This window comes from Zootoca vivipara, chromosome 3 (assembly GCF_965207765.1).
Source record: "Zootoca vivipara chromosome 3, rZooViv2.hap1.1, whole genome shotgun sequence".
NCBI lineage: Eukaryota > Metazoa > Chordata > Lepidosauria > Squamata > Lacertidae > Zootoca > Zootoca vivipara.
The window spans coordinates 59,531,082-59,549,797 of NC_142586.1; the positions used below are offsets into that span (position 1 = coordinate 59,531,082).

The window sequence follows — 18,716 nt, forward strand, 5'->3', positions numbered from 1 at the left end:
CAATCCACCAGCTGAAGGCCAGTAGTCTATCTAGTGCCGTATTGTCTACACTGACTGGCAGCAGCACTCCAGGGTTTCAGCTCTAATTGGTGATGCCACTGCTTGAACCTGGGACGTTCTGAATGCAAAGGACATGCTCTACTACTGAGCTTTGCTGTGCCAATAATTTCATCAAGGTATTTTATTTTATTTTATTTTATTTTATGGGGAGGCATTTGCTGCTGGGTCGTAGTAGTGAAAAGAAATTCTCCCACTATGTCATCCCAGCCAACATAGCCAAAAATCAGGGATGACGGAAGCTGGCATACAAGACATTGAGAAGTCTTGATGAAGGCTGAGGTTTTGAGGAAGGCTGTCCTGAAATTCAGGAATCTACATTTTTGAGGAACTATTATGATGATAAAAATATAAATATAAAATGAAATTAAATGACAAATAATAATCTTGATGCTCTATCCCCCCCCCCCCCGAACTATGGCTCCTTCTGACAAAAAGTCTCCTTCCTCTGACTTTTGGCTACGTTTTCAAATAAACTTAGCTCATTCTGAGCAATTCCAGTATTAAAATAATGCCAGGAATCAGGTCCACTCTTAGTATTCTGATTGCATTGGAGCTTATCTGCATACACCAACCCTGTAATGCAACTGTGTGCAGAAGTGTGAAAATTCAGTGGTGAGTCTGCTGGGGGATTACACTCATCTCAGTCACAACAAGATGTAAGGCCTCTTTCTGTCTGAGGACTGGCTGGCCTGTGTGCAATTACAAAGCAAATTCTCTCACTTCCTGAGATGAATAGAAAATTCAAGGGGGAGAATTAATGAAAAAATATTTTTCTGAAATAAAGTCAGAAACTTTTAATTAGGTAGTCATGGGAAGAACTTGAGAAACAACTCCACCCATCTAACTATGAGAAGACCACTTTTTTCTCTAGCTTCTACTCTAGTGTCAGTACTAAAGGTAAAGGGCCCCTGACCATCAGGTCCAGTCGTGTCCGACTCTGGGGTTGCGGTGCTCATCTCGCTCTATAGGCCGAGGGAGCTGGTGTTCGTCCGCAGACAGCTTCCAGGTCATGTGGCCAGCATGACAAAGCTGCTTCTGGCGAACCAGAGCAGCGCACGGAAACGCCGTTTACCTTCCCGTCGGAGCGCTCCCTATTTATCTACTTGCACTTTGATGTGCTTTCAAACTGCTAGTGTCAGTACTAGGAGCGGGCAAATCTGTCAATTTCAGTTTCAGTCAGTTTCTCATTTTTCCAGTCTCACATTCAGTCTACACCACTTTGCATTTTTGTTTTTTTAAAAAAAGTCCGTTGTGAAAATTAATCAGCATTTTGGTGTAAAATTCTCCTAACATACACATGCTTGTATGCAATTTTGCTGAATGGAAACATTTTTTGCACAGCAGTTTCCAGTAAAACAATGCGTTTTTTTAATGTTTTTTTCGTGAAGTGCATTTGTATGGACAAACACTTTATCCCAGTATATACATACTTGGCTGAAGAACTAAGTTGCACCATTCAGAGAAGGATGGGTGTGTTTTGGTTTGTGCATTGTTTTGGAAAGTGCAAGTTATGTAGGTTTACCTTTAAGCCTGAAGTGAATCAAATTCCACCACCATCCTTACAGTACAACGGAGAAGGGGAGAAGCAGGGCTCACTTTGTAGACAATCTCCTGAACCCACTTTTGTTTCTATGAATGTCTATATGCCACCTGCAAGTCTCTGAATATCCATGTGGGCTTTGGAATTTCCTGAAGTTGTGTTCATGGTCAGTAAACCAGATCTTCATTTTTTTTTAAAAAAATACTTTGGGGACAATCACTTTGGGCGTTTTTCTTTCTTTCTAAGAACCTGGAGTGCCTTCATTTCAGATCTTGTTCCATATTAAACAGCAACCCTAGCCCCGAAATCCGATTTCAGTCAAACTAGTAACCGAATATAAACAAGAAAAACAAGTCTTTGCACTGGTTTATTTACTGCAGCTAACAAACCACATCTGATGAGCTGTATAATTTGCTCCAGCAACTGCTGCCAAAAATAAAAAGCTGGGTCCTGCAATGCAGCACGTTTCCAAGGAATACAGAACTCCGCCTTTCCCCACCGTGTAGCATCCTCTGTGTCTTTGACTCTATGGGGTGGGAAATGATACAGTGGGGCAGTTGATGGGTGCTGTAAGCCCTAAGGGGCAACCTAACAGGATAGGTGCCACCCCAAATACCGTCCTGTCATTAAACTAAATTTTAAGTTAAAAAAAAAATGCTGTCGTTTAGGATGTTCTACCGAAAAGCTGACAGCACAAGCAGCAGAAGACCAATAAAAATATATTGGTCTGGGTGGCTCCACTGAGAGATAGACTGAGCACCCTCAAAATCCTCTCTTTTAATGAGTGATCTAGCTATTCCAGCAAACTCTGCCTTTTCTGATACCATTTGTTTGGCAGAGTTATTTGATACTTCTAAGAAACTGATCCCTTTTTAGTTCAGTGACCAGAACAGGAACTATTCTGTTGTGTGTGTTTATGTATTAGACTCCCCCCTCCCCATGGAGAAAGACATTCCTGTGTAGCTGTTTCTTCTCCCCCGCCTTCCCCGCATGCTGGTTACAAAAGGCTTAGAAAACAAAACCACCCTCAAACAAGCTCAACAAGCAGAAACACAGGCAATAGAAAGTCCTGATACAATTCGCAGATTAAGTCCGAATGCTTGCAATAAGTTCTCCGGTGCTGATTTGGCTGGCGTCTCTCACAAACATGGGGTTGCTTTCTGGACTACTGACAGCAGGGCATTATATATAAAGAGAGAGATGTGGTTTTTTTTTTTTTGGTTATTAAAAGCAAAGTCTGTAGAAGGGAGTGGATTAGGGAAGAATGAAAGGTCAATGATTTTAATTCTACTTCGCTGAATTCAAATGTTTGAAAGGATATATTCGGCGGAAAGGTCATGTCAAGGAAGGTAAGCAGCTTGTCCTAAGGTTTGCAGTGGGATAAACAAAACGGTAGCTTGCCTGGGATGTTTGTGTGTTAAAGGTAACAAAGAACCTGCTCTTTTTCTTAAAGCCTTTTAACCCTCTGCATACTCCCTGGGATCATAGCTGGAGTTCAATGGCAACAGGCTGGTGTTTGCTTTCAGTCCCTTCAAGATTCAGAGGCATTAGCTCTGACAGTCACTACAGGGCCTGGCCAATATTACATTTCTCACTCGAAAGCTTCAACCACCAGCTGTACATCTTTTGGAAATTCTTTGCCCCCTCGAGTCTTCTTACTTCGACAGTCAGAAAATTATATATATATATATATATATATATATATATATATATATATATATATATATATAATGTATGGAATGCAAAGAGAGAGGAAAACATGGACTCAGAGTGGGGGGACCCAATGGGAGAACCATTTTGCTATTTGTTCATCTAGCCCAGGATTGTCAACCTTGACTGGTAGCAGCTTTCCAGAGTATCATACAGAACTCCCTCCTATATCTACCAGGAGATGCCCAGGATTGAACCTGGGACCTTTCTTTGCCTGCAAAGTTTGTGATCAATCACTGAGCCATGGCCCTTCTCTCAGGTGGCACAAAGTGACGACCAAGTTGGCACTCCTTTTGTGCCACCTACATTCATGACTTACTTTGTGCATAAGAACACAAGGAAAACCCTGCTGGACAACAACAACAACAACAACAACAACAACAATAATTATTACTTATACCCCGTCCATCTGGCCGGGCCTCCCCAGCCACTCTGGGCAGCTTCCAACAGGATATTAAAAACATGATCAAACAGCAAACAGCAAACAGTAAAAACTTCTCTAAACAGAGCTGCCTTCAGATGTCTTCTAAAAATCAGATGGTTGTTTTTTTCCTGGACATCTGGTGGGAGGGCATTCCACAGGGTGGGCGCCACTACCGAGAAGGCCCTCTACCTGGTTCCCTGTGACTTTGCTTCTCACAGTGAAGGAACCACCAGAAGGCCCTCAGAGCTGGACCTCAGTGTCTGGGCTGAACGATGGGGGTGGAGATTCTCCTTCTCCAAGACTGTTTAGGGATCAGGGCAAAGACCAAACAAGCATTTTGTTTTGACAGTGGCCAACCAGTTGCCTACAGGAAGCCATCTCCTACTCTTCTGCCCTGAGAGCCCCAACAAACCAACATCACTAGAGTAACAATGTGCAGCACAATTTTCAAAATATACACTATATGGAGATAAATCAAATTTTACAGAGCTGCTCAATGCTTTCCCAAGTGGTTTAGCAACCAATCGCTCTTCCCAAGGAACTCCGGAAATTGTAGCACTGCAAGGGGAATGCAGTTCTCCTAACAAACTACAGCTCCTGGGATTCTCTGGAAGAAGCTGAAGTGGCATAACAGTGCTTTCAATGTATGGTGTGAATTTGGCCATACATTAACTTGCGAAAGCAGTGAACTCCATAGATGAGTGGGAATTTGAACCTGATTTTTATACATCCAGATTCAGGACACAGGGTGCTTCTAGACAGAGCCTTAATTTGCAAATGGGCCTTTGACATATTGCAATGGGCCCTTCACAAGAATTAAATTTACCAGATTTGCCCAAGAAAGGAAAAACAAAACAAAACACAGGCTGGCATTTTGAGACTAACAACAACACACGGATGTTGCAAAAACAAAACCCCAACAAAAACAGTGCATGCCTGGGGAGCACTGATTCCACAATAAACAATCGTCTGGAAGCATCCCTAGCCAGAGCCTCTATTTTTATGCACTGTATCAGATGAGTAAGCTGTACATTGTATGCACCTGGAAAGATTGTTGATAATTTTAATGCATATTTTATGTAAACTGCATATATATATTCTCAATTCAGGGGTTTACAAATTCTGTAAAATAAAAATAAATACTAAATTAGAAAAAAACAAAACCTGTCTATTCAGAAGGCACTACAAGCCTGTCTATTCAGAAGTAAATCACATATAAGGTCTGTGTACATGTTACCAGCTTAAAACGCAGCTATGTGGATTGGAGCTGGTGGGGAGCAGGGAGGGATACATTGAAATGCAGTATTTCCTAAGAAACGAAAGAGTAAATGTAGGATATATATGGATTGTGGCTAATGATGTGTGCATACAGACAATGACCGATTGATGCACGTCCAACTATGCACAACTGCAGATGTGCGCATGGTGGTGACCCAGAAGTGGCTGGTAACGGAACAGGGTGAGATCAGGCAGGAATGGGAGCAGGGCAGGGCAGGGCTGTGATGGGGCAAAATGGGGCATATGCACACTCAGTTATTGCACACAATGGCCTGGAATGCAAACCCTGCTCCAGTTGGAGGTTGCCTGTACTGCTTCCCAAACCAGCCATGGGAGTGCACTTGAGTCAGAGTAAATAGGAGTGTGTACATAGCCTAAGACTGCTGCCTAACTCTAGACATGACTTGAGCAAATAATTGTTATGAAGATGGACAAGAAAACAATTATTTAAACCACACCTGTCCCACACAATGAAAGTCAGATCTACAGAAAGCAGAATCGGTCTCCACAGTACATTTTACCGAAAGAATTACTCAATCACTATGTTTTGGAAATACAGCTGTATGTTTTTTTCTACAGCGTGCCAAAAAAAGGTTTTTTTAAAAATAAAAAATAAAAACTGCCAGCTAGGAAACATTATTCTGTTTGTTCAAGAAGGAAAAGCAGCAAGCAGAGCCAAGAATTTCTGAGTTAGTTACAGGATGGTTCATTCTCCTTAAGAATTGTTTTTCTCGATATCTAGTAAGGGTAGATAAAAATGAATCTGGCAGAGGTTTTGTTGTCCAGCCCCCTGGAGGGCCATTTGACTCTATACACTTTCGGTTCCTAAATGTAATGCGTGTTTACCCAGAAAAGACAAAGGGGAGACAAGTATCCCAACAAATGGTGCAATAAAACTCCAAATTCCACTTCTGTCATGACTCAAGTGATGAAAATTTTAGCAAAAGCCTAGACATGCAATAAAGTATCATCAATCACACACCATTATTTCCCATCTGGGAACCCAGGATTCAGACAAATCCTGGAAATCTCTCAACAAACATACAGATTACAGAAATGCTAAGTATTTCATCAGAACCGCTTATGCTTAATGTTTCTGGTAACTGCCTTGTAGAGTAATGTGAGTAGAGACCCCCACTGTATTGAAAAGCACTGCATGATTCCGTCTCTCTCCTCTCCCTAAGTTCCCATTCCACTTTTCCCTTCCCCCAGCTTGGCTGTTATGCAGTGTCAGTTTCCACATGCATGATCCGTTGTCTACAATCTTAAGCAAAACCACGCCTTGCTACAGCTCCTGAATCCTTGTGTAAAACCCTTCTTAGCCAATCCCTCCGTGTGAATTTCTCCTTGGATTATTCTATCTCTGATCATCAATGTTTCTATACCAAGGACCTTTCTCACAGTTATCATCAAACAAGGAAAGAAAACATGCTCTCAAATAGCCACAGGGTCTTTTAGAGCAGTCCCTAAGAGATAACCACTCTCTCTCTCTTTGTTAATATGACCCTGAAACATGCTGACTAAGGCATGGTAAATGGGGAGCGTGTGTGATTAGATTTTAATGCTCTTGGGCTGAATCCAGCTGTCTACTAGGGATTGGGGGGGGGTGCAAATTTGGTTCGGTTTGCATTTTAATATGAACTGATTTGATTCCTTTTTTCCTGAAACAATAAGTGAACTGAAGCGCAGCTACCTTTGGAATTCACACTTCTCTGAATTTTGCAATGCGATTCTCCAACCCAAAAATTAGTACAAAGATATGTATATTAGGGGCATTATAGATAAAAATGCATACATTTGCGAAAACACCAAACAAAAATTGCATTGTAAAAATTGCTTGTAAAAATGTGTATATTAGGAAAAAGGAACACTAAAATGCTGAAGTTTTTCAAGGAGGACTTAAACAACAACAACAACAACAACAACAAATTGTTGTGGAAATGTGGCAACAAAATTGTTGTGGAAATGTGGCAATGATGAAAATAAAAAAGAAACTTAGGGAAATTGAAATTGACAGATGTGGGCATTCTAGATGTGTGTTAATCCACCGAAATGAATGAATGTGATAACAGATGAATGAATGGACACAGCAATAGATCTACTTTGATTATGGTTTTGTTAGATACAACCCAATGCAACTTTAAGCCATGTTATACTGCATGATATTAAACTGTTCAAATGTAACTCACAATTTCCCATGTTAAACTTTGGAGGGGGGTGATGTAGAGTGGGAGTTAGAGTAAACTCATGACTGTTTCAGGATTCAAGTAAACCTACTGACATTCTGTGGTAGGCACAATTATGTGCCCTAACATGAGTTCAGTTGGGTTTGGAATGAAATTTCTATCAACTGTCCTCTATTTTTCATCTAGCCCATTGCATCAACTTCAGCTCATCAGAATACTAGAGAGTAATGCAACCTCCAGTGTTGGAGAAGACTATTGGGAGCAACTGTGTCAATAGTTCTACTCATCTTATTCTTCCACAGTGAAAAAAGAGCCTTACCTTGCCTTGCTCTATTCACTGGGAAGATCACTAGGGCTATCCGAAATCCATCCCAGAACATCAACCCATCAGAAATCCATCGCAGTCCATCAACTAAGATGAAGGTCTTACAGGCTTTTATTTTGAGCATGCTGCTTTATGGAAGGAGTAATGGGCAACTTACAACCATCAGAAGCAATGCACTGCCTCAGGAAGATTTTGGGCATCACATGGCAGCGTATAGTCTTAAACAAAGATGTGCTCTCCCAAGCCAACAGTCCCAGCATGTTCACACTTCTGCCTCAGCGACGTCTACACTGCCTCGGTCATGTACACAGGACAGAAGTTGGCAGGATCCCCCAGAGCATGCTCTATGAGGAGCTGGCTACTCTGCATTACAAATACAGTGGTACCTCTAGTTACAAACTTAATTCATTCCGGAGATCCGTTCTTAACCTGAAACTGTTCTTAACTAGAGGCGTGCTTTCGCTAATGGGACCTCTTGCTGCTGCTGCGCTGCCAGCACACAATTTCTGTTCTCATGTAAGACCAATTGCAGTCGTTAACAGTCGTCAACAGGTTTACCACACCTATCAGCCAATCACCCATTCCCACCACCCTTCTGAGTAATACCACTCCCCACCCTCTCACTATATATAAGGGTCTGGTGACTTCTGTTTCAGTGTATCTGAAGAAGTGTGCATGCACACCAAAGCTCATACCAATGACAAACTTAGTTGGTCTCTAAGGTGCTACTGGAAGGATTTTTTTTTAAAAAAATTCTTTCTCATTTTTAAAATTTTGTTTCTCAAATCGAGGTAACACTTCCAGGTTAGTGGAGTTTGTAACCTGAAGCGTTTGTAACCTGAGGCATTTATAACTTGAGGTAGCACTGTATGTCTGCAAACGTGACATGAAGACTGGCAAACCATATGGGAATGAATCCCTTGCAGATGGTTGCAGTGCCTGGAGACAGTCAGACAGTTGAGTATCCACAGTAGTGACCAGAAGAGGAATGACCACTGGGAGGAGCACAGAGAGAAGAAACGCCATGGTGCACCTGTAGCAGCAAAACCAGACACCTTTATCTGCCCCAGCTGCAATAAAACATGTCTCTCCCCTATTTGTCTCTACTGCCACAGCAGACGCTATAACTCTACAATGGTTTGACTTCACCCCTGAAGGTGCACTCTTCCATTGTCTCTTGAAACAGACAGCTTCTAAACAAACATCTGCCTTTCAGGGTAGATCATTCAAACTGGTCTCCCATACCTGGAGTGAATAGTTGCTGCAAGACTATTTTAAGGGCCTTAAACATTAATATCAGCACTTTGAATTGGGTCCAGAAGCATCCTGGTTGCCTGTTCAATCGGCACAGATATGGTCCCACTCACATCTTCAGAACTACTGCTGATCCTTCTTGGCAGTTTGATGGTGAAGCACTGTATCTCCAACTTGCTGCAACACAAGGTCATTTGCTAGTGATCTGCCACTTCTGTGTTTCAAAGATCCAGGTTCACAGAAGAGACTCCAGAGCGCTACAACATCTATTGTTGTGGCTTTCCTTGTGGCAACCAATCTGAAATTTTGATCTTGAAATCCTGACCCTACTGACCTCAATAAGAATTTTAATGTGAATGTGAAGGCAGCATTTGACAAAATAGCCCCTGAGAAGTTATGTAGGCTCTGTTTTTTGATCTCACTAGCTACAACAAAAGAGTTTGTGTTTCTACCAAAACATGAAGAGAACCAGTGTGTGGTACATTTGCTAAATTGCTTCAGTTGGCTGTTGATGGGCTGGGCTGAAATTGCTGTTTAGCTATTAACTCGCTGGAGCACCTCTGGAAGTTACTGGTTTAAAGTCCTTCAAGTGTAAAATGTAAGGTAGGACGACCCACAGAAAGGCCATTGGAAGTAGGCACAAGTGTTGCAAGATCAGTGCTGCCACTTCTGCCTAAAGGGATATCAAGCTGAGAGCCCCAACATGCCCTGAGGTTAATTCAGTCACTTGGGAAAGATAAGACGTAACCTGATTATAATATAGGTTGGGTCCACAATGTTAGGCAAGCTCTGGGTCAGACTGGGAGAGTGTTGTGTGAAGTGACTTGAAGTTTCCTATGAAATTTGATCAAAACAATCATGAGAGTCCAACAAGCCAAATTAGACATCACATGGGAAATGCTTGTTTCAGTCCCCCAGTTTATTAAAGGCAACCTCAGGAGTAGAAGAATAGCAAAGGTAGGGACTGCATAACCCCTTCCCTTCCAGTTATTTCCCCCCTATTCAAATGATTACTCAAACTCATTTTCTTCCCATGGGGGAAAGATAGGGGGTACCAACCAACCTTCTATCCATGAAAGGCAAGGGTTGACTAGACCTTTCTGAGAGCTTTGCCCTTATCCTCACACCACAACAAATGGAACCAGTTCCATACAACCCGACTCAACAAATTCACTGGATTTCATAGCTGCCAAGTTATCCCTTTTTTAAAGGGATTTTCCCTTATGCTGAATAGGCTTCCTCGCGAGAAAAGGGAAAACTTGGCAGCTATGCTGGATTTGTAACAATGCAACATCAAATTCAGCATGAATGCAAACACTATTGCATTTTAAATGTATCTCAAATGTGTCGTAGAATCCCTTGAGGACTCCTTTCTTGGGTCTGAATTCAACAACACCTTCATCACCTGGAACAGCTCTGCTGATGGCTATTTGAGGATGCAATTGTGGCAATACAGCCAGCTTTTGTTGTTGTTGTTGCCATCACTGCCGTGTAGTATGCATGATAACACACTCTTACTTATGTTTGGTTGCAGTTGTTAGGATTCTTGCACCACTTACATTCAAACTGCCATCCTGCCTGCTTTATTGCTCACAGTTCACTGCAATACCAGGGAGCTGAATGGGATCCACATGGCTGGAGAGGGCGCGTGGGAGCAATTGTGAGCCCTTGCCACCCCACCATTCATAATGAGACCAGGGTCTCACTATGGAAACTCCCCAAACACATTCAGGATTCAAACTCTGTAGATGTGTGGGGAAACAATTGGTGGCAAATTAGGTACATACCTTTGATGAAAGGCTAAATGTCAGGCAACAGAAGCAGTTGTTTTGCCTTTACTTTATCATATGAGCATGTGTGAGTTAAAGTAGCAGCATGTAAGGGATGGTCCTACAGGTGTTGGACTACAGCTGCCATCATCTCTGACCACCAGCCAAGGTGGCTGAGGCTGATGGGAGTTGCAGTTAAACAACACGCAGAAGCATGTTTCAACATAAGTAGCATGTAGACATTCTGCAGCATGTAGAAAAAAAATGATGTAAGGGAATAGTGGATATGAGATGGAACAATGATATAATAATAATAATAATAATAATAATAATAATAATAATAATAATAATAATATATTTATTTATACCCCGCCCATCTGGCTGGGTTTCACCAGCCACTCTGGGCGGCTTCCAACAGAAAAATAAAACACGGTAATCTATTAAACACTAAAAGCCTCCCTGAACAGGGCTGCCTTCAGATGTCTTCTAAAAGTCTGGTAGTTGTTTCCCTCTTTGACATCTGTTGGGAGGGCGTTCCACAGGGCAGGGCCCACCACCGAGAAGGCCCTCTTAAATTAAGAATGGTGTTTGGGAGACACCGAGGGAGGTGAGAACAGATGTGGGGATAGAAGCTGGACAGATGTGGGGATAGAAGCTGGCAGTCTGAAAAACAAAGCAAAGGTTGTGGGAAACTCCATGGATGGAGTTTCAACCTTAAAGTGATAGTCAGGATGACCAGCCAGTTAGATAAAAGCCAATTTCCAGGCACCCAGGCTCACAACACAGAGAATGGCCTGAAGGCCAATGACACAGTTCTGGCACTGAAATTAAGAAACTCTGCATAGCCTGGATAGGAGGCTATCCGAGAATCAAAGGAAAGCTGCACTGAGCTCTTTGGAGGATTGACAAAAATATATGATTGTAGTAAATATTATTGCTTTGGCAGGAAAGAGCACGGAGTACAGACTCAGGCCTGACACAAGCTTGAGTAGCCAGTAGCAGGCGCCAATGATGGCTGGAGTATAGATGACAACCGTGAATGCCTGGAAACTGAAAAAGGGAATGAGATGTTCTGTCCATCTGTCAGGTGCTGCAATTGCTATGATCCTCAGAGGAGTGAGGATGGGAAACTTCTTTAGGAATTCAGGAAGCTGATTTGAGAATGTGTTTTCTGGAATCCTCCTGCAGCCCACTGACCTCTCCTTAACAGTATCCAGAAAAGGGCTAGATAGCCTTCAGCACATTTAATGGGGGCTGTTCAGAATATCTTTCCCTGGACATCCTGTGATATTTATTTATTTTAGGTTTAAGCTGCTAAACAACAGCAGGATAATGGCAAACACTTCAAGGGGGGAAATTGTTGTTCTCGTAGTGTACCAGTACAAACAATGGTGAGTCAACAGATAATATTTTAATGTTAAAAGTACTTGATGGCATTCTTTGGAGCGATGCACATTCTGATAGTGAACAGTATGTGACTTGTGGTGTTTTGCACCAGGCTCTGTTGGATTGCTGCTGAGCACATCAAATGAGTTGTTAAGTGATTTGTGGAAATGTTGTTGGAAAGCAGTCTGTTGCCTAATAAACACATTAATAAGTGAAGGATGGCCTCTGCCCCCCCCCAATACTTGTTATGCTTGCGGGTTGCTGGAGGGGACTGGCAAAACAAACAGGCATTTCGCTATGAAGGGATGACCTTCCTTGCAAAGAATTTCAATCTTCTATCTCTGCTGTGGAATGAGGAAGGAATGCTGTTGTATCAGAATGGTAAGATGGGGGAAGGGAGCAGTCTCTCTCTCTCTCTCTCTCTCTCTCTCATATCATTCTTGCGGCTTCTGTTGCTTTCTGGAGAGCTTTTTTTTTCCTAGAAAGGAAACTCTAATTACTAACCTTAATTTTGATTCCTGGGAGCAGCTATCAGGGAGATTAAATAGAACAGCTTCCAGGATTCCCTTCCCAAATTCAGCACACAGCAGAATTACACAGTGATTTCAGGACTGCGATCTAGGATCCAGGCTGCCAGATCCTGATTTTGGTGTGGGATATTAATACCCCTGGGAAGGACTTCCTAAATTCTCTTGCCACTGCCTTTATGAGGTTAATCCTAAACCAAGGCCTTACAAGTAGGGATTGACAAATCAGCTCAGAGGTGCCAACTTGAATAAAATATGGGGTGGGGCATGTAAAATATGGGGGGGATGGGACCTGAGGCACACACACCATTTGAAAGGCAATGCCCATCAACTTGAGAGAGGGCAGCCCCCTCAAATATTTTATGGGGGTCAAAGGGATCTCGGCTCCTAGGAGTTGGCTCCTATGGATCAGCCTAAGACTATTTTGTTTTATTTTTGCGGGCACAAAATCATAGGTCCACCTTGTCTTCTGTGGATTTTTTTTTTAAAATTACACATATTAAGACACACACTGACACACATTACTGTACACATTTTTCTATGTATTTCCCCTCAAAATATGTGCTTTTCAGTGCATTTTCCAATAAAACACACATTTGGTACAAATAGTAACCATCAAATGCTTACTTTTGCACACCAAAACTGCATTGCAAAATCTGGGGGTATCATTTGAATGGGAGTTGGGATCAGATCTGCAAAGCATGTTCTGGGGTGACAAATGGGGTTAGTTTGCTGAGAAAAGTGGACTGAATTCATTCCTGTTCCACCTCTACCTATATGTGAGCAAATATTGACACAGCTAAATGCTTAATTCAATACAAATTACAATGTTAATTAAGTGCTGCCTTGTATGATATAGGCACAATTTATGATTAATATTGTACTCTGTATGAAATAAGTCTAACCACGAACACAAAACACCACCACCAACAGATGTGTTGCTGAAAGAAACAGCCAAAACAGCCAGGCCAACTCCAGAGCTCTGCTGGATCACCAAACACCTGGATGCCTCCAAGGAGCCCTCATGCAGAACAGGATCACAATAGTTCTCACCCGTGTTGATTCCAAGAGACTTGTTTTCACAGGCATACTGATTCTGTAGAGCATGGATGGTAGAACTGGTAGCTATGCTGGTTGGAGATAAAAGGCTTCTCCTTCTGCTTGCTTCCTTTCATCCTATGCTGATTGTTAATTTTTTTCAAAATATAGAAATAGTGATTCAATAAAAAAGCAACTATCCCAATGTCAAAAAGGAGTCAACATATTGGGTAGTCTCCAGTGAATACTTCCATTTGTGCAATGCTTTAGATTGGTGCAACAGAACTTCCCCTCCCTCGCCTCCCTCTGTGTGCCTTCCCTAAATTTGCTCAAGGGTTTGAGGAATCTTCTGAAGAGATTAAGGGGAGAGAGAGGAGAGGGAGGGCAAGTTCTGCTGCTGTTTTGTGTCAAGCGGAAAAATGTCTTGGGCCCTATTTCCATCTTGCTACTCTGTGATTTATCTCTTCTCGGGAGAGCTCATGGTTCTAAAAGTCATATACATGTCTTCAACAGCATCCGATTCATCTAAGGACCATGTACTTTATTGTCTCTTGTCTCAACCATCCACAGAGTGCACAAAATGCATAGCAGGCATGAATCCTTGCCGCTCACTGGCAGATGCATGGAAACAGGTTGTGCGCAGGCTCTGAAGTTGATAATGGAGAAGATGTCACATCCACACTATACATTTAAAGTGCATGACTTCCCCCCAATAATAACTGTAATTTGCTTCTCACAGAACTGTAATTCCCAGCACATTTAACAAACCACAGCCAGTGGCGGAGCTTCATGCTCCAGCACCAGGGGGCAGAGAGAAGGCGTGGCGTGGTGCGCGTCCTGGGGGCGTGACACGCTGCCTGTGGGGGGCGTGGCACCCAGTGCGGGTGGGGGGCAGCCGTGATGGCACCCCACTGGGATTGCACTGCTGGGGACTGCGCACTCCCCCCCCACTCCTCTTCCTCCGCTAGTGACCACAGCTCCTAGGATTTCCTTGGAAGAAGCTATGTGCTTTGGCTATATGGTGTGGATGTGATGAAGTCTTCCAGTGTCTCTGTAGCATTCTGAAATGTAGTGCACAGAGTGTAGCAAGCTTCCATGTAGCCGTGCCTTGAAATGAGCTCAGCCTACAATCCTTTATTGTGCAATTTTGAGGAATTCTGAGCTAAGCTGATCACAAGATTCCATTTTCTCCCAACCCTTCTGCTCATAATGATGGGCAGTCTTGTTACCATGAACTTCTTCCTTTGTATCCCAGTCTTGCCTGCCAGGCAGTGCAATGTATGCCACATACATTTCCTTCTTGACCCTTCTTGTCCTTTCCTTAAGTACTTCTTATGTTGGCGAGATAAAAGGTAGCACTGTTCTAAAACCCAAGCGCTGCAGCTTTGCTATGTAAAAGGACATTCATTTGAAAGGGGAGTTAGAAAATAATGATCTCATTAGAAGAGAGTTTAGCTACATAGGGCTTCTGCTCTGTAGTGAAGATTAAACAGAAGCGAGGAACAAACAATAGTCATTGACACATAGAACTCACAGCAATATTATTCTCTCTTTTTCTGCCCTTTAAGAACACCGTCAGAAATTGATCCTCTCAACACTGAATGTGTTCAACAAAGAAACACCAGGAATGTTAACATTTGGGGGGAATTTTAAGCTTGAAAGATTAATTTTATCTTGATCTTCCAACACATTCCCCGGGCTGCTGTTTTTAGCTAATTATTCATGACAACATTTCTATAACATTTTCAGTGTCTAAAGTGCTTTGCGATCATCTCCTTTGTCCTTACAAGCCTGTAAGGTAGAGCACTAATAATCCCATTTTATCGGCCAGAGAATACAGAAGGCTGTATTAAAGTTTCTCTACATGATTTTATTTCTCGAAGCACTAAATCTGTACGACGTATTAGAGATTAATTCTGGTGCTCCTTGTTTCCTGTTTACATAGGGAGATCTAATCCACATTCAATGAAAACTTTAATACTGCTAGTGATACAGAGCATAGCTACTGTACCTTGACTTTCAATTACATTAAATCCCATTATAATCACTTTCTTTATAACAAATCCTCTTTTACACCTGAAATGCTCCTCTCCCATGAGAGCATTGCTATATTCTCCCCAATCAAAAACAGTATGATTCTAATGGAAATGCACTAACTGCACTCAGTACTGGCATGAAAGGACTTCAGCATGTTCTCTACAATGAAATTCAATGATGTATGGGGAAAAAAGAAAAATACTCTAGACACAGCTTGCTTCACGTTAGATGTCTTAACAGAGACCATCTACATCGCTCTGTATTATCTTTCAAAATCATCTTGCATGGATAATCATTGCTGTCCAAAGACAGGTCAAGTACAGGTTACCTAAGCACTGTTATTACAGAGTTGAATGTTTTTTGTGAAAACCAAGGTGGGAATTTGAAGACAGTTGTAAAGATGACCTGTGCCATGAATAAACTGTCTGAAGTATGGGAAGAGATGATGTTATGGGAGAATGCAAACATGTCTGATGCATATTCATATATAAGCCATCATAGATTCACGCTCATACATAGAAATTTCATCTCACCTGAGGAAACAACTGGAGCCAGTTCACATATTTACCTAAAAGTCACCCAGTGTTGATTAATCAAGTGATTTTCATGCATGCGTGAACTGATCCTTAGGAATCTTTACAGGGGCATTGTAATGCCAATATCATTATCCACATGTCATAGATTGAGAAGAGCTGAGACTGTGAAAATAGTTGCTTGTCTAGTGGCTGAGGTGCTATGCCACTATTCTGTGCCTAAATTGTGCCATCCAGATATTGTTGGATGCTGTTGAGGCACAACTCCCACCAACAGTGATCATTGCCCATGCTGGCGCAGACTGATGGGAGATGGAGTCCAATGACATTTGGAAGGCTACATGTTCCCCATCTCTGATGTAATGTGTTGTAGAATCACAAGGAGATTCTGGGTCTTATTACTTTCTTTTGTCTTGAGTTATGGAGAAAAATGTAGAGGGACTTCTACAAGGCCCCCCACCTGATTCTCCCCAATTTTAGCCAAATGGTGTCCTCCCCATAGCCTCCTAGAACATTGGCCTTCAACTGGTGGGTTGGGACCCACTCGTGGATTGTGGCCTGATCCAAGATGGTTCACAACAGGTGCACTACCACCATAGTAAAAGATTAATAAATGAGTCCCCAAATACATAATTGGGTTAAAAGTGGGTTCTGGGTCTGAAAAGACTAAAGATAACCATTCTATAACAGCAGCTATGGGGGACCTTCAGGAAAGGTAAGAGAAACACTAAGTGCTTACTCTATAAATAAATCATCTCACCTTGTAAAATCCAATTTCCTAATCTGCTATTTGGGTAATTAACAAGGAACAGAACCAGAGGCAGGAAAAAGAAGATATGACACTAGGGAGATAGTTCGAGTAAAAGGTTGAACAAACACATATACACACAAACATGTCATCTGAATGGGTTCTGTAAAAAAGCATTAATTTGGAAGATGTCCACTGGATGACCAATGTTAAACTGTTATAAGAGGACACATCTAAATTAGCGAAGACCTAGGTCGAATTGATGACATCAGGACTGTGACATTTCAACTTTTTTTCTCCTTTTGCATGAAAATAATGTCTACATGAAATGTCAAAGTTTTTAAACAAAATCTTAAAATTGCCCTGGTTCTGCAACACTCTACTCAACAATTGTGTGGCATCTCCCAGTTTGTAGGGCTAAATCTGTACCCATGCACCAATCATTTTGGAAAGGAAAATGAAAAGAGAAATGAAGCAGTGAATGTTCTGCTGGTGTCCCCTCGAAGCGAAGTCCTCCACAAATTTCAGTATCACTCATTTCTGACATTCTTTTCTGTCAAATTCCCACAGATAATGATCTTGGAATAAAAATAAAAAGGGCAAAGGAAGAAGGGATGTGCTGTAAAGAACCAAGTGTTCTCTTCACATAAAGTAAATAATTTGGGGACTATAAATAGAGATAAATTTAAAAGGCTTGTGTAAATAAGCTCAGCGTGCTTGGAAGAACATTAGTGAAAGCTGTTTGATAAATGTTTAATTTAAATGGAGTCAAAGTTAAAATCCCAGAAACCACAGTTTTATGGATTCACTAGACACCTGGTCTGCAATTTTGTAGCCTGCATGGGCACAGCAGATCTCTTAGAGCTGGGTGGGAACCTGTGGCTCTTGAGACTCAAAACCATGGCTGGCCTCTTGTGCACCTGGAAGCTCAAGATGCATGGCCATTCCTTTACCTTAAGAACAGAGACTATTCCTTGGGGGTTGCATCCAATGCCATTCCTTGCTGCTACAATGCTTCTCTTGTAGGAGTAGCTCCTAAGCTAGTTGTGTACATTACTCTGAGTAGGACTAGCATTAGTGACGACCCTGGGTGTCTACCTTTGGATATTGGATGGGGGGCTACTTGGTAAAGAGTCTATGGAGTCTATGGAGCCTGGCACCTACTGTGATGTTATTTTGGTGCCAAGTGGAGACTTTCCTCCACCAGTTTTAAAATGTGACCTGGCAAAGGGTCCACCTCCTAATTGTGTCAGGGTACTGTTGCTCTCCATGGTGCTGCAACCACTGTACCCCAACACAACCTGGAGATGGGCCCTTTCCAAGCCTCCCCGATTGCTTTCTACATGGAGAGCAACATTTCATTCAAACAGTGGGAGAATCTCAAAGCACTTCCAGACTGCTGCTATTTTGGAGTGGGATTCAGTCCCATACCAGCAAATTCGGGTTGTGCAATAGCAGTTGTTTGGGAGGTATTGAGCAACAGAGCCGCTTTCTCTCAACATCTGACTTTTTGCAAATTTCGGAGAAATGCAATGGAAATGTCACCTAACATCCTCCACAAAATGAATTAGTCAGCAGATAGACAATGATGTCTAACCCCCCTGCAACCAAACCAGGGTGAGTGCTCAATAAACAGGTAATCTAAAGGCACTCCCTATGACTATGGAGACATGTTTCCTTTTATAGAAGACAGTAGGAAGTTACTGCATTGCTTGGGTTGTGTGTCAAAGTTATAGCTCGCAGCTGACAAATGGGGAATCAGAATCCTTCAAACATCATATTATATTAACATACGGTATTAGAGATGGGATATGGGAAACATAAACTTGCTCTTTTAATATGGGCATCAGGTACATTTTAATTCCACCCTTTGGTTTGAGGTTGATGATGTGTCCCTGTGC

At 42.1% G+C, this 18,716-nt stretch overlaps 1 long non-coding RNA gene across 1 annotated transcript in view; it reads left to right on the forward strand.

Moving 5' to 3' along the window:
- Positions 1-2,641: 2,641 nt before the first annotated feature.
- The window catches only part of LOC148686269 (uncharacterized), a 93,694-nt gene continuing 77,619 nt past the window's right edge, over positions 2,642-18,716 (forward strand). Inside the window, exon 1 of the long non-coding RNA XR_015948981.1 lies at positions 2,642-2,949. This is a non-coding gene — a long non-coding RNA (uncharacterized LOC148686269). The remainder of the gene's footprint in view (positions 2,950-18,716) is intronic.